Raw genomic sequence first — 24,515 nt, 5'->3', positions numbered from 1 at the left:
ACATTACATTATTGATCCCAGCATAGTGGGGAAACCAACATAGGCCGTTACATGACCTTGATAAGAAAATATATACATGACATAGAGATGAAATATTTAAAACAATTCTATGAGAGTCATCAGCAGCATCTGTCAATCATCATTCAGATCAACTACCATGTTCTCCTTCTGCACTTGTTCTACCTGAAATCAAACCAACATATACGTGACATTTGTGAAAAACACCATGGTCATCTCATCATCATCAAGATCTGCATGATCCAAGTATCATCACTTTGGGAACATCTGCATTAATCAACATATGTAAGTATCAACCTATCATCATAGAGGTAAGAACTCATCATCAACATGTCTCCAACAATGAAAATTTGAGTAATCATTCATGTATCCAGCACTATGTATCTTGAGCTCAAGATCATCTGTCAAGACTTCTTGATATCATCAACAACAACAATCCTCATCCATGTGAGCGACAATAATTATAGGAAACTTGCATCATAACTGTATTATATGATCTTTATGCATATGATGACAGCAACATATGAGTAACTCATCATCAAGTAAAGAAGATGTGTATTCAAGCTTTGTACTTCTCCTTATCCTTATGAAGATCACAATGTAAACACCATATATGCATCATCAGAGAATCAACCACAAATATGATCTGAACATCACTATGTAACCCCAAGAATCATATGAGACCATATCATAGCAAGATATATCATTTAGCCACATAAGCATCATCATCAAGGACATAATGCCAAAAATGCATTATTCAAAACATAAACTCCCCCTGAACCTGTGCCATCTGTTTACTGTTAGATCCTTTTTCTGAGCCTGTCCCTTCTGCTTTTCTTCATACTGACATATACGTGACTGTGCAATGTATAACTTGCGTATATACGCGACTTCCCTTTATGAAACTTGCGTATGAGATTTAGGACACTAAGTTTTTACAATTTCAGCTCCCCCCGAGTCTGTTATGTCTGTGCTGTGCTGTGTCTGAGTACATTGTGCTGTGCCACATCTTTCTAACTATACTTCCTTCTTCTTCCATATCTTTAAACGTGATGATGCTTTCTCCTTTTGGTATGGTGCCCGTACTTTGTTCCTACATTCCTTTGCTATATGTCCAAGCTTGTTACATGCATAACATCTTACCTGTTTCATATTCTTCTTGTAGCAATCAGCAGCTTTGTGACCAAACATATTGCAAGAAAAGCAATATCCATTAAAGTACCTGGAATGTGATGATCTTTCTGCATGACGGTCTTGAACCACTCTTCTTTTGCATCTGGCTGCAGCATGTCCAAGATTATGACATACATAACATTCAACATTATTCATTGGAGGAGTAAAAGATTTTCTTTGAAGAATTTCTTTCCTTGGCTGTTGATGGGGTTGACCTCTCATCTCCTTGTTGAGCATTTCAGATTTTGCACTAGATTCCCTTGTCTTACTTTGTGAACTAGATTCTTCTTTAACAGATTCATGAAAACCAAGACCAGCTTTGATAGCAGGAGATCATTGACTACTAAGAATACCATCCAAGATCTTAGTACTATCTTGAAATAGTAAGAGCTTATCTTTTTCTTCTAATTTATCTTTTAGAGTATTTACCTCAACCTGATGTTGCTCTTCCTTTTCAAGATACTGCTTCTTCATGTTTTCTTCAACATTTCTTCCTTCTTCCAACTGATGTCTTAGATCAATAACTTCATTTTCTTGTTTTTCATGAGCTTGGAGTAGTTATTTATTCTGCTTCTTTGATTCTTCAATATCTTCCTTTAGCAAGAGGATCGTAGCTTCAAGCCATTCATAGTAACTGGATCTATCTCCGAGTTTCTTGATTGTTGTGCTTCTTTCATTTACTTCATTTCTTAATGATGTCACTTCATCCTGCAACTTTTGATATTTTTCCTTGAATAGCTTCCTTACCTTGTTACCTTCCTCTAGTTGAGCTTTTAGTTTGGTAGCTACTTCCTTGAAGGCACATTCCCTTTTGTTCAATAGATCTTGTTGATCTCTAATTTTGTCTTTTAGCCTTTTAAATTCTGCCTCTATTTGATATCTTTCTTGCTCACCCATAAGAGCAAATTCAGTTGTTTCGCTATCGCTTTCATCGTCTTCAAATGGATAAATAGATGTATCACCAGAGGATAACAAATTCATACCTGATAGATCTTCATCTTGAAGTGATTCTGAATCTGAAGTGCTTCTTCCACATATTCCCCAATTGATGCTCCCACTATCATAGTCTTTCTGAGATGTCTTCTTCTTCTTAGATGCTTTCTTCTTAAGATTCTTTCCTATTATTCCACGGATCCCTTCAAGAGATCAAGCTTCTACCAAACGACTTGCTTTGATTCCAATTGTTGGAAATAATACTGAGAGGGGGGGTGAATTAGTATTATCAAATCAATAATTTTTTTTCATTTCCATACTTTAGATACATATACGCTACTTCAGTTAATGGAACCCACGTGTATACGAAACTGTGTCTAATGCAACTAGGTATATCCAGAATGCTTGTGATTTAGTTAATCCATTAAATGTTGATCTTTAGTTAGTGCATCAAAAATTTACTAACCATATGAACAGTAAGTAGGTGCAGTAAAACAGAACAGATCATCACACACAAGAAGCACACATGAACACCATGATATAAGGTGGAAACCCAATGTGGGTGAAAACCACCTGCTGCAATATGTCTCTATCTTCTTTCAATTAGAAACTTATTTTTATAATGATTCTGTACTGGTGCAGTCCTTTACCAGTATGCAGGCTACAACCTACAGAGGACTACAACCCTCTCTTGTTTTCCAAACTCTCCTGGATGGGAGCTACAACCCCCTTAGCTCTTGTACTAGCCAATCCTTTTACTAGTACGTAGGTGCCTGCCTACTGAATGCTCCAATCTTCACTCGTTCTCTAGCTGCTACAGGAAGGGAGTTACCACCCCCTTAGCTCTTGTACTAGCTGATGTACTAGTACGTAGGTGCCGGCCTACAATCTTCTTTCATCCTCCAGGGACCACATTTCATACATTTTCAGACTGGATACTCCTGAAGCACAACACTATAATCTGAAGGTCACGTTTCATCCAATTTTCATATTGGATCCATTAATATCGTTGAAGCACAAAATCAATCAATACTAGCATCATCAATCTCTGAATTACTGAAACACTGAAACCCTGTCAACAACACAATCACCAGAACAGATAACAGAACTCTGTAATAACAATCAGACCCAACTGCAACTTCAAATATCATACTTCATAATGTATACACTACTACGATGAACCAAACCCGCGTACATACGCGCTTTCACCAAAGCCAACCTGCGTACAGATCTATAAATATTCAATCATGACTTACAACTATTTCAAACTTAAGTTATATCTAGTTCAGAACATTACATGCGTCAGTATACAGATCTAGAATAAGCATAATCAACCATATAGAGATAGTTCATTTCAAACCATTTGATCCCGATCTATCCTTAGATCTTGTTCTCCATCAACCGGTGAGATCCCTCCTTAGCTCAGATCAAGAAATGCGTTATAAACCATATCCTGCATACTAGATCTCATACTTCATCAGATATTCAAGACTTTCTCCATCCATTTGCCTAATGATCTTCTTCTCCTTTTATAGTCTTAGGCCTTACTCAATACCATGGTCCAAAACCATTGAGAACCAATACTAGGGACCCAATACCTGGGTTCAACACTTCGGACGCAATACTAAGGACCAAAACCATAGGTCTAAATACCACGGACCCAAAAATAAGCTTTCCCACATGTACGCACTTTTCCATGCATGAAAGTGTGTGCATACGCATACGCAACTTTTGATCAACAATCCTGCATGTATACGCGTCTTTGTATATAGAGAACCTACGTGTATAACCTACGTGTATACCCTACTTGGTATATAGTGAACCTGCGTATATACGCGACTTGGTACATGGTGAACCTGCATATAACCTGCCTGTGTACGCGGCTTGGTATATAGTGAACTTGCGTATATACTCATCTTTCTTCGTTCTTTGTAGTCTGATCATTAATTCTTTGCTACTGACCTACTGCACTATAATCTGTCATCTTGCCATTAAGAACAACACTTGTATCATAATGCCAACAATCTCCCCCTTTGGACTTGATGGCAAAGCTAACTTGTCATACTGAGAATTGTCATCTGATTACTTTGAGCTGTCCTACATCCCATGTATTTGGTCACATCTGGTATCTCTTCTGTAGATTCATCTAGTTATATATAAGTGAGTTGTTCTTCTACGAGTGGGTTGCCATCAAGTACAACACATGCATCATAATGCCAACATTGTCAGGGTCCTCTGTGGTTAGGCCATGGAAATGAGGTAGAGTAGATTGGCTTATATTCTTCATCTTAGTGTTCCCATTGGTTTCCCTGAAGGGGAAGGCACTCTCAATTCTCTCTCTATCTCCTCTTTCATTTTGGTTTCCAGCCATTGGTTCAGTAGGAATGGGTTCTTCCTCTTCTTCTTCCCTTGTAGATTCTTCAAATATGTAAGGTTCCTCACCTAAAGGTTCTTCCAGTTAATAGTCACCGAAGAAGATAGAAGGTTGATTGTTGGATGCAGTGGGGGTATTTGTCAAGAATTTACCTGAATTGTCCCTATTCCTATGAGGCATGAAAGGAAATATTTTTGGGTTGGTTTTTGTGAGATTTTGTTAAAGCTAGAAAGTACTTGCAGAATGAAATTGCTGATAATGACAAATGAAAGAAAGGAAGCTAGATTAATTTTGCAGAAATAAACTAATGGAGGAAAATTGAAGAGTAGAAGTACAAGAAAAGAAGTTTGTAGACTAGAAAATAGAAGAAAGCAGTAATTACTTCTACTTAGACACCTCCCCGACAACGGTGCCAAAAAGTGATGAGCCTAGGTATTGCAACAATAATGTTGCAACTCCCAAGGCTACCAACTTTACTTATCAACCTAGGGTTCGTACAAACTTGGAGGTGATAGTGCTATATGCATAAGTAGAAGTGAAGGTCCTACCTGTTGTCACTATTTGTCTAGAAAGAGACCCTAGGGGTTCCAAGCAACTTCTATAGGGTCCGAAGAAGCTTAATTCTTTGATGGAAGGAAAGCAAACCTATTCTAAGAGAGAGCTACTCTACTGCAGTAAAGAAGAAAATAGCATGAAATGCTAAACTTACACCATAACCTAACTAACCAATTAAACAACTATGCTAAGCAGAATTGCTAAATTAACACTAACCTAATGCTAATTATCTAAGTTGCAGAAGTAAAGAGCATCAAAACTAGACTAAGGTGTAACAAAGAAACTTAAGCTAAATCGGGTTTCAAGCAGAAAAAGAAATCAAAGGTCAAAATTAGTGAAAGGAGGACGTGAGGAAGCAACAGTAGATAAGAACCGTTGGATCAGTCGGGTGAAAGGAAAATGAATGGCGGAGATTGGATCACAAGAGGTTACGTAGATAGGGAACAAAGTAGATGAACGGTGGAGATCGTGTCATGAGGGATTAGGTGAGTGCATGGATGAACGAGGTTAACAAGAGATGAATGGCTGAGATCTAATCGCGTGGGTGAAGTCAAGAGATGGACGGACGAGGCTAACAGAAATGATGAATGGTTAAGATCTTATCACGCAGGTGAAGTCAAGAGATGGATGGTGGAGATAATATCGCGGGGAAAAGAAACATGCAGAAATGAGGTAGCAGGTTTCTAAGGCGGTAAGTAGTTTCTCGTGTGCCCTTCAGGCTGTAAGCGATATTTGGAAATTTCACGCAATTAGCCTTACTTTGCGACACGTAGCATGAGAAAAACACTTTTCTTGCATGCTCTCTGGTGGATAATGTTTGTGCACTAATCCGTGTGAGATTGTGCGATAGCCATTGAATCAAGAAGGGCTGATCAACAGTGGAGATCAACCAAGATAGCTGGTGATCGGGTGAAACGACAACCATCAGATTAGGCAAGGTAGATCGACGATGGGGGTTAAAGCGTCTAAAGTGATCGGGTGACACAATAGTCATCAGATCAGGTGAGGTAGATCAATGGTGGGGATTTAAAGTTCATAAAATAAGTGGTGGACTCAACGTGAGGCAATAATTGGAGAAAATAGTGAATCGGACGGTGATTGTGAAGGTTTGTTAGTGAGCGGATGATGAGGAAGTGATGCATGAGGAACGTGCTGAAGGCGGTTTCAAATGAAAATGACAGAGAAAACTAGTGAAGGTGAACAAATAACTGCATTAAATAACGAACTCCATAGCTCATTTGAGAACCATAAATTATGTTTTTTGGGTTGTTGAAGGGTGTCATCCTCATGTCATGGTCCCAGAGGGAGGAGATGAGGCTGAGACACCTGTGCACAACCTGATAGTGATCTTTTTCCTCTAACTAACCTGTGAACTAAAAAAAACACAAATGGAAGTAAACTTAAAGGTAATGTAGCTACTGAAGCAAATGAACAGAAATAGGAAGCTATTCAAATAAATGAACAGAACAAAAAAGCTACTTAAACAAATGAATTAGGACCAAAAAACTACTTGAGAAAATGAACAAAACATAACTCTATGCTAGCAGATATGTACAATGAAGAGGAGCTTTGGCTGCTTGGGTCGGGCCCTAATCCAAGAGATTTAGCCCTTAGAGTTAACTCAGAGCTGGCTTAAACATAACTCATTCTTATTATAAAAACAATGGATTACAGAGCAAACTGTCACAAGTCTTTGCGGCTCAGAAACAAAATAGAGTTTTACAATAGAAGTTTGAATCCTACTGAGGTCCTAGGCCTCTCTATTTATACATTTGAAGTCTCTAACGACTTCCTTCCCTTTAGGGTGGCTTGGCCTATAACTCAAGAAAAACTAGCTTCTGTCCCTTTCCCTTGCTTGACTATCTTTTAGTCTTCAAAGTGATGGATGTGTGCACTTCGAGTTGATGGTGGAATATTCGAATGGAGGGGTAGTAGATGAGGAGGATTTACCTCCTATAGTTACTCTTCCTTGTCCCATTCGAGTCTTTACCAAAGTCTTTGACATAGTTCCTTGTTGTTATCCTTTATACTTGCATTTCTCCTTGCTTTTATCTTTTATTCCTGCATTTACATGCACATTAGACCACAAAGCCAAACATCCAACTCTAAATCATTTCATAAACAAAATATAATCAAAAGTATGCAATAAGTTGAGAGAATAGTTGGTTTGACTAAGCTAGGAGGTGAATTAAGGCCAATTAAGGCCCATATAATTACTCAATGATGAGGCTCTTCAAGAAGACGAGACCATCTTAGAAGAAACACAAGTACATCCAACGATGTAGTTAGACGACTAGCACACAAATAAAAACAAAGTATGGAAATTATACTTTGATGGAGCAAGTTCCAAAGAGTGAAATGGAGCAGGAGTATTGTTGGTATCTCCTGAGGGCAGCTTGATACCCCTCTCATTCAAGCTGGAGTTTGAGGCAACCGACAACGTGGAAGAGTATGAAGCATTTCTCCTTGGAATACAAATATCAAGGAATATGAAAATTGAATGCTTAACTGTGCATGGAGACTCCGAGCTGATTGTAAAGCAGATCTGAAATCAATGCCAGGCTAAACACCTCAGATTGAGGATTTACCAGAGTGAAGTATGGGATTTAATTGATAACTTCTTCCTGGCCTTTAATATCCAATTTCTGCCAAGAGAAGGTAATAGAATGGTTGATCCCCTTGTTGTAGCAGCAAGAAATTTCAAATCTCCTCAAAATTCTCTTCTCATGTACGAGGTGGAGGTGAGACATAGATCCTCTATACTTGATAATGTCAAGCACTGGCAAGTATTCAAGGACGATGATCAAATCAAATGATTTATAGAAGTAGTTGGGGAGTTCACTAGCTCAACTATTGATCAAGGAGAGGAAAAAGAGGTAGATCAAGAACCAACTTCGTGGGAAGACATAGTGGCTGGACAAAAAATTATACAACTAGAAGGGAATACTATTCCTCGTGGGCTAGTCCCACTGGAAATATTATTTAATAAGAATGATGTAGCCTCCGAACCAATGGATCTGCAGATGGATGAACAAGTAGAAGAATGAAATATCGGTTTAGAAGATGAACCCTAGATGGTGAAACTATCAAAAGGAATCCCCTCACAATATAAACAAAGGTATTTAAATCTCTTCAAAATCTATAAGGATGTTTTTGCTTGGTCTTATGAGGATTTAAAAGCATTTGATACTAACATCATGCAACATAAGATTCCTTTAAAGATTGGAATAAAGCCATACAAGAAGAAGCTCAAGCAGATTAATCCACTCTTACTCCCCTTTATTGAAAAGGAAGTGAGGAAAATTCTACAATCTAAAATCATAGTGCCTTAAGGTACTTAGAGTGGGTGGCCAACCTAGTCCCAGTCCAAAAAAAGAATGGAGAAATAAGGTTATACGTAGATTTTCATAACCTTAACAGGGAATATTTGAAAGACAATTACCCACTGCCCAAGATGGATTACATATTACAGAAGGTGGTTGGATCAGTTAGAATGTCCATGATGGATGGGTTCTCTGGTTACAACCAAGTGGCAGTCCACCCTGATGATTAGAAGAAGATTGCTTTCACCACCCCTTGGGGAACTTTCATGTATGCTCACATGCCTTTCGGTCTTATTAATGTAGGGGCCACCTTTTAGAGAGCTATGGATATAGCTTTTGTAGGAGAGAAAGACAAGTTCGTAGTGGTATATTTGTACAATATCACTGTCTTCTCTAAGACCGATGAAGAACACGTCCTCCACTTGAACCTCACCTTTGAGAAATGCAGGAGGTATGGGCTATCTTTAAATCCCAAGAAGTCTCAATTTTCCTTGAGTGAGGGGAAGCTACTAGGACACATAGTAGCACAATAAGGAGTGAAAATTGATCCTAACTGATTCGAAGGTATCAGTCACATTCCTTTACCCAGAAATAAGAAAGAGGTCCTAGTATTTTTGGGGAGAACCAATTTCTTGAGAAGGTTCATACCCAACTATGCAGAAATAGCGAAGGGTATTATAGATATGCTAAAAAATGAAAATGAACTCAAATGGAGCCCCACCTATCGAGATTAATTTACTAGAATTAAAGAATATTTTATTGAAGCACCGATACTAGTTAGCCCAAACTACTCAACACATTTCTATATCTTTTCTTTTGCTTATCCACATACTATTGCCGCAGTCCCGCAATAGAAGAATAAATACAGTTATGAACAACCCATCACCTTCTTCAACCAAGTCCCGAGGGATGCTGAGCTAAAATATAACATCTTGGAGAAACAAGCCTATGCTCTCGTCAAAGCTTTGAAGACATTTCGAGTGTATGTGCTACAGTCATAAATCACAACATTTGTCCCAACGACAGTGGTCAAGGAAATTCTTGTGCAAGGAGACAATGAAGGAAAAAGGGGTAGGTGGATAGCAAAGATACAAGAATATGAGTTAGACATAAAGCCTACTAAGCTCATAAAAGGCCAGGGGTTGGCCAAGATTTTATCAGAATCAGCCTGCCAATATTTGGGAACAAACCTGATAATAGAGGAAGACTGAACATAAGTTCAACAGAATGGAATTAAAACAACAGAGAAAAATATTTGTGTTATATATGAGGGATCACCTTGGTATAAGAATATCATCCATTATCTCTTATTCCCGAGGTGCCCACTAGGGATGGATAAATCCAAATACATGACGTTGAGATTGCAAGCTCAAAATTATACCATATCCAATGGTCAACTCGATTGGAAAGACCCGATGGGAGTTTCACTATTATGTTTAGTAGAAGGCGAAACTCATAAAGTGATTGAGGAATTTCATGGAGGAGTTTGTAGAGGTCATTACAGCTGGAAGACCACAACTCACAAAATCCTCAAGGTAGGATTCTAATAGCCTACCCTGTTTGGAAATGTGCATTTACAAGTTAGGTCATGTCGGAAGTGCCAAGTATTTGCTGAGAGAAAAAAAATTTCTTCTCTTCCGCTGATCCTAGTGGATGTGGAAGAACCCTTCAGACAGTGGGGACTATACTTCATAAGAGAGATAAACCCACCTTCTAGTGGCCAGCATAAGTGGATATTAATGGCCACAGATTATTTGACCAATTGGGTAGAGGCCATCCTAGCCAGAAATGCTACAGAATCAGTGGTAATTAAGTTTATGGAGGAAAACATATTATCATGTTTTGGTTTCCCTACCAAAATCATCACTGGCAATGCTCAAGTCTTCAAGTATACAAAATTCATTAGCTTCTATCAGAAATTCAATATCATCATCGGGCACTCCACTACCTACTATCCTGAAGGAAATGGTTTAGCTGAGTCCTCAAACAAAACTGTGGTGAGAGTGTTGAACAAGACCATCACCGAAAATTAGAGGAATTGGGACACCAATTTGAAGTTTTCACTCTGGGCTACCCGAGTGACTCCTAAACGTTCCACTGGAAAAACGCCTTTCGAGCTAGTGTATGGTAAGGCTGTAGTATTCCTAATCCAATTAGCAATGCTAGTGGAAAAGTTACTACAAGAAGATGAGAAGGGGCCAAGTGCTTTGACACGAAAGATAAACCAACTGGTTGAGATTCATGAAAACAGGGAACAGTTGGGGGCTAAATTGGCAAATTACCAATAGAAAATGAAATCCCTGTTTGAAAAAAAGGCCAAGGATCGACTTCTTCAACCGGGAGATTTAGTTCTCCTACGGTATGTCCGACATGAAGAAAAAAGTAAACACGGAAAATTTGGTTCACTTTGGTTTGGCCCTTTCAAAATTTTAGAGGAAAAGGAAATAATACGTAACTACTCGAAAGTCTGGAAGGTGAATCGTTGGAGCTGCCAGTAAATGGTCAGTTCCTCAAACTCTATTTCCAGAGTTAAAGGTACCTATCTTGCGCTCATTGTAAATATCGGTGTGTAAATTGTAATTATCATATGAAATTTCCAGTTTTTTATTTAAAATTTCACTTTCCCAAAATTTTCACTTGTTTGAAAAGACTCCATGCCCAAAAAAGAGAATTTCACATAATGCATGTTCTCAACGCATTGTAATCCAATTCCTCGTCCCAAGGTGGATCCAATGTTGTCACCTTCTGCAAAAGGAGTTCCAGTTGTACAAAGAGGGAAAAAGAACAAAGACATTTGGAGCTTGCCTGTAATGCGACATAAGCACTCAAAACTAAATCAGACCCTCTCCACTAGAATGTTCTCTGAAGCATCTTTCCAATAGTATACAGAACTCCCCATATGGACTCTAGAATCAAATGTTAGCATAGATTGAAGGTTACCTTTGAAAATCAGAAAATCAGAAGTCTCGACGTATCAGAGGTCCCACACATTGGAGGTCTAGAGCACTATTGGCATATTGACGATCGGGGGTCCATGGCGCATAGTATATCGACATATTGACGATCGCACTCAGAGAAGCATGGCATATCGACCCATCGCATGTCAGATGCCCGATATATCGGAGGTCCTGTATCAGTGGGATCACATATCGATGAGGTTAGAGTAAACTTGATATTAGTGATCACCGATATCAAAGATCACATATCAGAGGTCCGAATGGTGCACATATAGTGCATCACACTTCATCAGTCTACAAACCTCGGTTGATAATTCATGCAAGAAATTTAGGACACTAAATTGACTAAAAATTTTGGCACCGTTGCCAGGGAAGTGTAATTAGGTAACTTCATCTCTTACATAAAAAAAAAAACGATGTGCGTAGAGAAAGAGACTCTAGGGGTAGATTCATAGCTAGAGGCAGGAGTTCAATTCCTACAACACCACCTACTCCACCAAGACTAAGAAGAGCTACACCTCCATCTCAAACTCATATTCATAGCCATAGACCTCCTGAAGTTCTAATGTCAGAAATTCAATCAAGAGGATCTCCTACTTCATCTACTGAGGCAGTCCTAGAGGAAGAAAATCTTGGATCTCCAACATAAGGAGTAGCCTTTTTCACCTCTATAAGAGAACATATTTTAGTTGAAGAATTAAGAATACCTAGTGGAGAAGAAGAAGTAGAACCTTTCTTCCACATATCATTGATAGAGGAACCAGAGGAAGAGCAATTAACCTTGCAGGTTGAATCTTATATTAACTCTGAAGAAACTATAATGGCAGAAGAAGAAGAGGATGGAGAATTTTAACTATTTGGAGGAGGAGGAGGTAGAGGAAGAGGTAGAGGAAATAATGGAAGAGGTAGAGGAAATAATGGAGAAGGTAGAGGAAATAGGGAAGTTGATAATTCTTTTGGATTCCCTACAGTTGATGAAGAAATAGATGCCACAATGAAAAATATCTCACCTTCTGTCGTCAAAAATTTTCATGGATTAAAAAGTGAAGATCCTGAAACCTTTTTTTGAATTTGAAGTCTTGTGCAAAACTTATGATTATTTACAAGACTCTCAAAAACTCAAATTTTTTCCTTCAACATTGAAAGGAACTGCTTTAAAATTGGTCATGGGATTGGTCACTTAGTCTATTAGAATATGGAATGACATGAAGAAAGTGTTTTTGGATAGGTATTTGTATTATTGCATGCCTATCAATCACAAAGATGAAGTGTTCAAAATGATGCAAAGAGAGGATGAAAATTTGGAGGATTTAATTGAAAGATTCAACTATAACTTAAAAAGAGAAAAAATGGTTAACTTAGACCAAGATACTTTAAAAGCTCTTTTATTAAAAGCCATTAGAGATGAGTGGATAGATATCCTTAACATGATGGTAAAGGGAGATATATCTCAACTCCCATTGAGTGACATTGGAGAATTATGTGTTCATCTCTCAAGAGGAATGTCCAAAACTGGGAAAGGTCCAAGAGATCCTTCTCTTGTTAGAGTGAATAAATTTGCAACTAGATCAGTGAGTAGGGAAGAAATTGGAAACATGCTTGATGAATTTAAAACAGATCTTCTAGGGAGCCTTAGTGACCAGATAGACACCCTTAAGTTACAAAACAAGCAGAAAGCCAAGACTGATGCTTTGGCTATTTTTGTCCCAAATGCAGAAATAAGCACGCTTTAAGAGAATGCCCTTTGGATGCAGAAATCATAGAGACTTGTGTGATTTGTTCAGAAAAACATGAGACCAAAAGTTGTCCTTCAATTCCTGGTCTTAAGGCTGTTTTTCAAGAGGAAACAATTTCAAATCCAACAGAATATCTTTGCTTTGTCTCTAGAAGACCTTGGCAGGAGCAACAAAACCAAGGTTTTAACAGCCAAATGTATATGCAGCCCCCTCCAATTTGGAATTCTTGGCAGCAACCTTGGCCTGAATCTCAATCTCAAACTCAACCTTGGGCTCAAGGAATGAAAAATCCTTATGGAATATTCTCTCCATACTATCAATATCCTCCATCATATCCTTACTATCCTCCCCAACAAATTCCTCAACAAAATCAATAGCCCCAACTTCAAAACCACAACCCTCAACTTTCACTGCCATTTCCACAGAGACCAAATCAGTTACCTGCCCAACCATTACCAAACCCCAACAATAAAAATCCTCAGAATACCTATATGGTGGAAGGACAACAATTTCCAACTTATATTATCACTCCATTAGATCTCAATGTTGTCCAACTGATATCTGGTAGGATATTAGAAAAGAAAAATCCTTTTGTAGTTATTCAAGAACAAGACAATTCTGAGGAAGATTCTCTACAACAAAATAAATTTTTTGAAGGAATATCTCCTCAAAACTAGAATACTGAAAATGAAAAACAGAAAGAACCAAAAAACTCAACTCCTGTCATAGAGCAACCACTAGTATCCACTTCTACACCTCCTTTTCCAGAAAGGTTACAAGTTGATAGAGGGGTAGAAAAACATATTATGTTGCCTAATTATGATTTTCTAGATGAATTGAAAAATGTATGTATCAAAATCCCTTTATTACAAGCCATTAAGAAGATCCCAATTCTAGCAAAAACAATAAAGGAGTTGAGCATGAAGAAACCAGGAAGAAAAAAAAAAGAAGTAAAAAGAATTCAGCTAGCAGGAAAAATAGCAGATATAATGATGGGAAAAATTGCCATACAAAAATATGTAGATCCAGGAAGTCTAGTTGTAAAAACACATATCAATGGAGTTGAAATTCCGAATACACTGATTGATTTAGGAGCAACAATAAACATCATGAGAAAAAAAACCATGGAACAACTCAAACTTCCCAATCTTCTTTATACACCTACATTACTGCAATTGGAAGATAGATCTATAATCAAACCAGATGGGATATTAGAAGATTTTTCAGTGTCCTTAGACTCTTGGGAGTATCGTATTGATTTTATGATCCTAACCCCAAAGAGAAATATAGGAGGACATCCACTTATATTAGGAAGACCTTGGCTGGATATAGCTGATGCTTTCATTAGCTGTAGATCTGGTGATATGTATATCTCGGATGGTAATTCAACTAAGAAATTCACTCTATATCCTCCAGCTAGAACAATCACAGAGATAAATAAACAAGAATGGATTGATGATGAAAATGATATTCAACCTCTATTTACTATTTCAACAATTAGATAGTCAAATCTTAAATATAATGGAAAATTTTGAATCATCTCCAGAATATGAACATGATCAATTTCAAGAAAAATCCAATGTTGAATATTTTTCATCTAGGTAGATGTCTCTTTATTCTATGGAAGAATTTGGTAGCACTACAGTTGAAATCTTTCCAGGGAAGACATTGAACATAAACAACAACTTGGAAAAATTACAACAGGAAAAGCTAATCAAAACTTTACAACAACATTCTTCTGCATATGCATGGGAATACATTGACGTGAAAGGAATTAGTCCTAAGACTTGTATATATCACATCTACATTGACGAAAACTGTAAACCTATCAGACAACCTCAACGAAGGATGAATCCAAATCTTAGGGAAATTGTGAAAGGAGTTGCAAAAATTGTTGAATGTAAACTTCATTTACCCAATTTCAGACAGCCAGTGGGTTTCTCCTCTAGTGATTGTGCCTAAAAAGAATGGTAAATGGAGGGTATGTATTGATTATCGAGAATTGAATAAAGCTACCCTAAAAGATCATTTTCCTTTTCCCTTTATAGATGAAGTGTTAGATACATTAGCAGCTAAGAAGTATTCTCATATTTGGATGGTTTTGGTGGTTATAATAAGATTCATGTAGCACCTGAAGATCAAGATAAAACCACATTAACCTGCCCATGGGGAACTTATGCCTACCAAGTAATCCCTTTTGGATTGTGCAATGCACCTACAACATTCCAAAGAGAAATACTAGGAGTTTTTTCTGATCTAATACATGATTGTGTAGAGGTGTATATGGATGACTTCACAGTTTATGGGAATACATTTGAAGAAGATTTAGAAAATTTAGAAAAAGTTCTTAAAAGATGTAAGGAAGCAAACCTTTCACTAAGTCATGAAAAATGTTTTATGATGTTTACAGAAGGGATTATTTTAGGAAATCACATTTCAGGAGATGGAATTAAGGTTGATAAATCTAAAGTTGAATTCATCTCTAAATTATCAATTCCAAGTTGTCAAAAGGATGTTAGAAGTTTTCTAGGATTCACAGGATACTTTAGAAGGTTTATAGAAAATTTCACTAAAATAGCATCCCCACTCTTCAAATTACTCACCAAAGATTGTGAATTCAATTGGAATTCTGACTCCCAGTTGGCATTTGAGACTTTAAAAGCAAAAATTTCTAAGGCACCCATCTTCAGAGGTCCAAATTGGAAACTACCTTTTCATATTTCAACAGATGCTTCAGATACATCTCTGGGAGCTATATTAGGACAAAAATATTTGATCCCTTATGCCATCTATTACACAAGGAAGAATTTGACTCCCACTGAGTTAAATTACACTGTAACTAAAAAGGAATTCTTAGTCATTGTTCATGCTATCAACAAGTTCAAACATTACATAACACGCTATGAAACCTTTGTTCATACAGATCACTCTGCAATTAGGTACTTAATGAATAAACCTATTACTAATGGCAGAGTTACAAGATGGTTATTACTCCTGCAAGAATTCAACATCATTGTTCTAGATAGACCTAGAAAAAGAAACACAGTTGTTGATTTCTTGTTTAGAATTCAAAATATTAAAGATGACACTCCAGTTGAAGATAAATTTCCTGATGAATATCTTTTTGCAGTAACTACTCAAACCCCTTGGTTTGCAGATATTGCTAATTACTTAGTCATAGGAAAATTTCCTTCACATTTGTTTCCTAAGGAGAAAAGAAAAATCATTCAAACAAGTGCAAGTTGCTCATGGATTACTAATGAATTGTATGAAACAGGTCCAGATCTCATGAGCAGAAGATGTGTTCGAGAAGATGAAGTGCTTGAAATTCTTAAGGCATGTCATGATGAACCTTGTGGTGGACAGTTTGCTGACAAGAGGACAACCTATAAAATCCTTCATTTAGGATATTATTGGCCCTCCATCTTTAGAGATGCCAAGAATATGTGAAAAGGTGTGACAACTGCCAAAGGGTAGGGAAACCTGCTCCTTTAGATGAAATTCCACTAAAAACTCATGTACTCATTGAACCTTTTGAAAAAGGGCCTTGGATTTTGTTGAACCAATTAATCCTCCATCTAAACAAAAGAAGTATATTTTGGTATGTACCGATTATGTCACCAAATGGGTAGAGGCTAAAGCATTACCTTTTGCTAATGAAAAATATGTAGTTAATTTTCTTTTTGAGGACATCTTCACTCGTTTTGGTGTTCCAAGAGAAATTGTGACAGATCAAGGATCTCAATTTACATCTAAAATGGTGGAGAGACTTGTGGAAGAATACAAGATAAAACATAGAAAGTCTACTCCTTACCATGCACAAGAAAACGATCAAGTTGAATCTACCAATAAGGTGATTGAAGGAATTCTCACTAAGACTGTACATCTACACAGAAGAGATTGGGAAGAAAGGATTCCTGAAGCCTTATGAGCCTACAGAAATACATAGAGGAACACAACAAGACATACTCCCTATGAGCTTGTTTATGGAAAGCAAGTCCTGTTCCCTATAGAGTTTTAAATCAGAACCTTCAAGATGGCTGTCCAATTGGGACTGGATTTATCAGAAGCACAGAAACATAGATTGGAGCAACTCAATGAGCTTGGTGAAATCAGGAAAGATGCAGTTCAAAGAACCAGTTTAGTCCAACAGCAAAGGGCTAAATGGCATGATAAGTATGTCAAGGAGAAGAAGTTTCAAGTAGGGGATTGGGCACTTTTGTTCGATTCAAAATTCAAAGATTTTCAAGCGAAGTTTCAAACTCATTGGCTTGGGCCATATGAGATTGAAGAAATATTTAATAATGGAGTAGTGAGAATAAGGACAATAGATGAAAGAAAGGTACCTCTTCTTGTGAATGGTCATTGGTTAAAGATATATAATAAGCCAATTTCAAGAGAGGATTTTGTCAGAATTTTCCAAGATAACACTGAAATGAAGTTGGTGAAGAAGAATTCTTCTTCTCCACTAACTTAGTTTTTCCTACTATATATCTATATCTATATCTATATCTATATCTATATCTATATCTATATATATATATATATATATATATATATATATATATATATATATATATATATATATATATATATATATATAAATAAAATAACATAAAAAATATATAAATGTATAAGTATGAAAACCTATTGTTCATTGGCATACTTATACAGGAAATATAGGGTGAATATAAGAGATTTCTGACATCCTATATTTCTTATTTTCTTTCTGTAATAAGTAGTGACATAAAGCTACATTCATTTGCAGTTCCTAATATGAAAATTCATTTCATTTCATTTCAGCTCACTTCACTTTCATTCCCTTTCACTGTTATATTCCATTTCTATTTCATTTCACATTCATGTTCCATAGCCATACTTCATCTTTATCATATTTTGCAACTAATTCCATTCCATAGCTAATTTGATTATGTAGCCATATCTCATTCCCGTAGCTTTGTTCCAATCAAATGATGACTATAGGGAATTGAAGAACCTTGTTTTTGAAGATCGATATGCTAAAAAGGGTATCTACAGATCAACATGAAAGAAAACAACAAACAAAAAGGTTAAGTTCTAAGAGGTAAAGTGCCAAAATTTATTTTAAATAGCAAGGTTAGAACATAAAGCATGTATAATATGGGCATTCATATGTTTCCTTAGCGAATCATCATTTGATTTGATTGCAATCTCCATCTTACTGCATATCTACCACATCCTCCATATTATTATCATATAATGGTCCATAATTAACTCCCTCATTGTTTTTAACGATCATGACTACGACACATACTTGTCCTCGTTTCTCCAAAACCCTTACCATCTACTTATTTCATACAAAACTGCAATTCCTTTCACCATATTCGCAGTCAGTTCATTTCATAAACCAGGAAGGGTAATTCTGAAGGTTGAGGAACTCTGCGTAGTAGAAGGCATGGGGCTCATTGTTAGATCAGAACCGGTAGGAGCAAAGTATATGGAAGGATACCCATAACTCAAGGAAATGTTGCAGAAGGTTGGATGGCTCAAATTCATTGAGAAATTTGATGGTTTTCATAAGGAGATCACAAAATCCTTTGCTAGATCTTTTGATGGCACAAAGGTAGAAATTGGAGATATTAAGTTTGCAGTAACTGAGTCATTCATAACCGAGGCTACAGAACTTCCAAGGCATGGTGAAAGATGGTTCAAAAACAAGGAATTCCATAGTGAATCATGGAAATTAATACTCAGAAAGCCAAGTATGGATGTCTCTATTTTTAGAAAAGGAATTCCCATTTCAGCTCTTAAAAGTAAGTGGAGGAACATGCTTTTGATATTACAGAAATTTATCACCTGTGAAGGGAGATTCGGTTGCATGTATGTCTACCATATCCGTTTACTGATGAATTTCCTAGAAAACAGAGAAATCAATCTTCCTTTCTTCCTGCTAAATAGTTTAAGAAGGATGGCCTAAAATGTGCAAAAGAAAATAGATTTCATAGATACAACCATGTATCATCATGGGTTGATAAAGGTATTGATTGAGTTTCATTTAAAAGGCATAGGAGATACCTGGGAGAATTTCCTCATTACAAACCATATCCAAGAAGCACTAGAGTCACCTAAAGAAGATAATGTTAGAAGAAGTAGAAGAAAGAAGACTGGTATAACTATTAAAGATAGACCTAAGTCTTCAATACAGAAAGATGATGAAAAATTAATCTCTTAAGAACTGAGAGAAATCAAGAAGCAAATCAGGGCAAGAGTAAAAAAAGAAAGGAGAAAATGGTCAAAGAGGAGGAGAATGTAAGTCATTCACGACCTAGAAAAAGCTCTAGACTCCGAGGTTTGGTAAAGAAAACATCGTCAAAAGGGATAGAGTTTATAAACTTAGACGAGGAAACCCCAGAAACATCTCCTGTTAACATCCCTTCTGCACACAGTCCTCAAAATTCTCTTGATCATCATTTTGAAGGTAGCCCAAGTAGAAGATCTCTAGGCATAGACCTAGTGCAGCAACAAATATATGATTATATAGAATCAATGGAGAAGAGAAGTGCCTCAATGAACCCAAAACCTTCTGTCAATCCACAAGAACCTCTAATTGACTCTCTCAAACAGGAAATTTATGAATTAGAGATATTGAACAGACATATCAAATAGGAGAATGAAACCTTGAAGGAAAAAAATAAATTAGACAAGGAAATTCATGATAATACCATTCTGCATCTAGGACTGCGTATAAGAAAAACAGGAAGTTGAAAAGAAAGAATAATATTATGAACAAAACAATCATTAACCTCAAGTATAGGATTCTTATGAGGAAACCCAGAATGACAGTCACTTCAAAGAAAAGCAAAAGAAGAAAATTGGATGTACTAGTAGAGGTGTCTGAGCAAATGCATTAGAGAAGAAGAACTCACATTTTTGGCAAATTTCATGAGGACATGTAATGATTTTGCAGTGGGGGTATGTTGAACCTTAGAATTACCTTCCTCTTGAGATTTTTTCTCACCTTTTTCTCTCATTTTATCATAAGACTATATATCTAATTAATGATAAATGCTAGGTTTTGTCTTAGGAAAGCATTAAAATCGTCACCATATTATATTTTCATGTTCTTGCTATTTTAATAGATTTTTTCAAATTAGCTACAGAACACAGCCAATTCTACAACTAACTGTGGATTTTGTAGCTACTCTCTTGGTTTGGTAGGTTACAGGTGTCAAATAAAGAACTACGCCACATGGGCATTTCCATAATCATATCCACATGGATTCTATCCTATTCACTTGGTCCAGATCGGCAGAAAAGCGTGCCTAAAGTCATGGTCAAAGGTGGAGTCAAATACGTTATGTAGAAGAAGTAGGACTCTTGATTTTCTCTTTCGTAGCTAATCAAGAGTCTAGTAGTTTTGTTGAGGAGTTAATTCGAATTAAGCTACTTGTAGCTGATCAGAAGTTGGACAGTCCTATTACAATTTGAATTAAGCCACTTGTAGCTGATTAGAAGTTGAATAATCCTATTACCATTCGAATTAAGCCACTTGTAGCAAGTTTTTCTCTTAAACCAATTATGTTATTTTCCTATAAATATCGGTTGCATGAAACCGAGAAGTAGTTAGAAACTAGAAGGAATTATAGGCTTTTTGTTGATACTCTATATTCAGACTTCGTTTTGTTCATAATACAAATTTTGTTTTGTCAATGGTGGTTTAAAGTGCATCTTTAACTAGCTAGCATTCATCCACATCAATTGCAGAGGGCCCCTGCACTGAAGGAGGTTTTTCACTTGTTGTTTTTAGTTTAATTTCTATTACTCTGTTTTCTACAAGTCTGTTTTCTCTAATTTAGAATGATGTTTCATTTCAGTTTGTAACCAATAGTGTAGGGATAAAATCACCACTGTGTAGCCTTGTTCTTCTGAGATATTTTATGGAAAAATGACTGAATGAAGATTAAAGTAATAAGAATACATAGTTTCTTAGTTTTCTTACTGTTTTGTTACTCATTTCCTTAGCATAAAACTGTCAATTAGCTGTATTAATATATGTTCTCAAAACCATTTCAAAATGATGATGATTCTAACTTAAATGGTTAAATATCTAATTCATGCAATGATTGAATTTAATCAGTACATTGTTAATTTTACATGCTTTTACCTTTTCTTTTTTGCTTTCGGGTCCTTACTTAGTTGCATCACTTGACATTCCAAAAAATCATTTCAAGGAGATTGATTCCATCATATTCCAAAATTGAATGGTTGAATGTTTAAATGAATGCAATTACTGAGTTACCTTCTGCATCAATATCACTTCTGGTTTTAAGAATTAGATTGATGGATTAGGACTAATGATAAGATAAGGTAGATGCTCTGTTTTCTTATTAGGTTCTAACTAGTCAACAATTCTTGGTCCATTTTTAGGAGATTAGACTAACTCAGGAACCTTCCCTTTTCTTTAAAATTCATTAGATCCATATAAATCTATCATAGATTGTATATTCTTAGACATCAAATGATCTAAAAATGGGGCACTTAGGCTTCTTTCCTAACTTGTAATAACCTCTCCCACTTCCAAAGCTTAAATATTCCCAAGTCTTATTGATTAACCAATGTGGAATTGATAATATGCTTGACAATGTAGTGTATGCTTGTGTTTACTTTAAACTATTCAGGTGCTGTAAATTGATTTGCTTAAACTGATATAAAGCAAATAGCAACAATTAAGACAACAGATACAAAGCAACAATGAAACACACACAGAACAGCTATATTAATTTGGAGTTCACCCAAAACTCTTGGGCTATGTCTCCATGAGCTCTAGTCAACTCGACTAGGATCTTTGGGATTATATTAAGGTCCTTTTACAAGCTCCCTGGCTCAAATCCATGGGTTTTACACAGAAATAATGGGTTTAGACACCATTTTATCCCCGGCTCTTGAAGCTCTTGTATTTTTGGCTCTCAGCTCTGGCTCTGGATCTTGGCTCTAGCTCTGGCTCTGGCTTTTCACTTGAACTCCAACTGGCTTCCTTGGCTGCTCTGCGCATTCAGCTTTTGCTCTGCCTTTTGCTTTCTGTGCTGCTCTCTTTCTCCTTAGCTTCTTGCTTTGGCTTAGCCTTCTACACTCCTGTCTCGGCACTCTCCTGTGCCTATTCTCTTCTCCCCACCCTTTTTTCTTTCTCTATCATTTTGTGGCTTTAACCCAATCGGTGTTGTCCATTCACTTCCTTTTCTCGGCTCTCTGGCTTCTGGACTCTCTTCGCTCAAATCCCCTTCTGAGCATTAGAAATCATGGGATAACGTCTCTAGGGAAGGTGGCCACCTGTTCTGCAACGGGAGGGACCATCGTTGCATTAAAAAGCCCAAAAATAGTGTTCTCGGCTTACACAGGAAAATACACTAAACACGAGAAAAATCCACAGAATCAATGTTTATCAGACTTCAAATGTTATGAATTCCACCTGATTTTCCTTTGGGTCCACCTTTATGTCGCTTATCGCATCCCCACCATTGATCTGGGAGATCTGGATCCAACGGCTGAGGTTCATTTCGGGCGACTCGTTCATACGGTGGTTAACCACCCAAAAAGGGTGGTTTTCTCTCTCTAGCACCTAGACACGTGGCAGCCAGTGTATGGGCTTGGGCGGACCCAGCCAAAACCACTTACCGCCTACAGTCTGCCCGAAATCCCGCTTGTTTTATGATTTGCCTTTGTATTTAAAAATACATTAAAACGTTGCAAAATCCCATAAAATGGCTTTATATGGACTTGAAATATTATATATTTGCATTCCTAAACCCTTTCGGGTCCGGTTTGATCGCATCGGCGCTTCCCTTCGTATTTTGTTTAATAAATGAAATATACGAAAATACATAGAAAACTGTTGTTTGATGGATCACAAAATATATCAAATATTGTCTATAGCCCCATCGGGTCCGACGATCACATCGCATATATATAACAGCCCTGCTCCTTTGTAATGCTCCGACACGATATTGCAATGTGATGTCGCAATCGCATATCACATAAGCCTAAGGTCTTTTCTTATGGTATGGCCTATGCCAACGCTAATTGCGATTCGTCGATTTCAGCGATCGTGATATCGCATTGGCCCAGTCTTATTGCATGTATGCCTATGATATCCTCTGCCTGTCACCGCTGATTGTGATATGCTAATTGGATTTGGACCGTTGATCGGCCAGAGCCAACGGCTCCTGTGCGTTTCTCCTTTGACCATCGATAAGTCCGTTTTCCACTATTTCTTCATATTTTTGGGTCCCAAAAATGTTTTCCGCCTTTTTTGAAGGTTCTCCTTTTGCGATAGTTTTGGTCTTTATAAGACTTAGAGGGTTTTTTAGGACCCATTTTTAGGGGATTTTGCCCCTTTTTACAAAGGATAAAGGGAAGCTTCATTTTAGGATAACTTCCACATCCTAAGTCCATTTTTTCCCATTCAAGTTGCAGTAGATTCAGAACTAGACGATCTCTGCAATGGGGCTAGTTCCAGGAACTTCCTTGGACTTTTATTTTCCTCAGTGAGGAACACTTAGACTTAGGAGTCTATCCAAAATCCATTTTGGATCACGCCTTCCCACTTAAAGAACTTTGGTCTCCAAAAGACTGATATACTGATCTGAACAGTAAATGAGAGTGACTCACCCTCTTCTTTCAACCTCCACACACTTGCCTTGCATAGTGTCTCTGAACCAAAGTCTCTGACCACTTCCCCTCCTGGATGGGCTAGTCTTCCTGGGAAGAACTATCTTCCTCCTTGCATTCCTACAAAACTTCTGCTGAAATGGTCATAGAAGGTGGTTTGAACTTCTTCACCTTGATCATTGATCCAAGGTGGCTCAAACAAATGTGAAGTTCATCTGCTCCACAAAACTTTCATTTGTATCTATTTGACAAGCTGTCAACAACAACTGTTAACAACAATAGAAATACAGACAACGACTAGATGGCCTAAACTCCTGCTTCAACAAAAGAAACATATTTCACAGCTTGTGAACACCTCCATGTCTTACATCTGCATACAAATTATGGACTAGATAATAAACCCACAAAACATGCCTTTAAACAAATGACTCTTCAAGTCAAGCATTTAGAAAAAGACCATTAGGACTCTTATTAAAATATGAAACACTTCATTATTAACTTCTCCCAAGTCAACATTGCATCATATGCATGTCAAAGCAATCAACCCTATAAGTTAATTACACATACATGTTCAGAACAAGGAGAACATCAACATCCCTGTGTTCATGCACATCATGCTTATGCATGCATTTCATCCTTCAACTTTCACTTAAGAACATCATACTTTCAAAGCTGAAATGAAATATAATGTTGTAGCAACAAAGTGAGTCTCCTACTTAAATTCTCCCATTCACCTTCTTGGTAAAATCATGCAACTTGCATCTGATCAACAAATAAATGCAAATAGATGCATCAATAGACA

Source organism: Pinus tabuliformis, chromosome X, assembly GCF_031772625.1.
Source record: "Pinus tabuliformis cultivar Carrire ecotype Pingquan chromosome X, CPIR1, whole genome shotgun sequence".
In the NCBI taxonomy this organism is placed as follows: Eukaryota; Viridiplantae; Streptophyta; class Pinopsida; order Pinales; family Pinaceae; genus Pinus; species Pinus tabuliformis.
The sequence above is the reverse complement of the archived record's forward strand: the minus strand, read 5'-3'. Positions refer to the sequence as shown.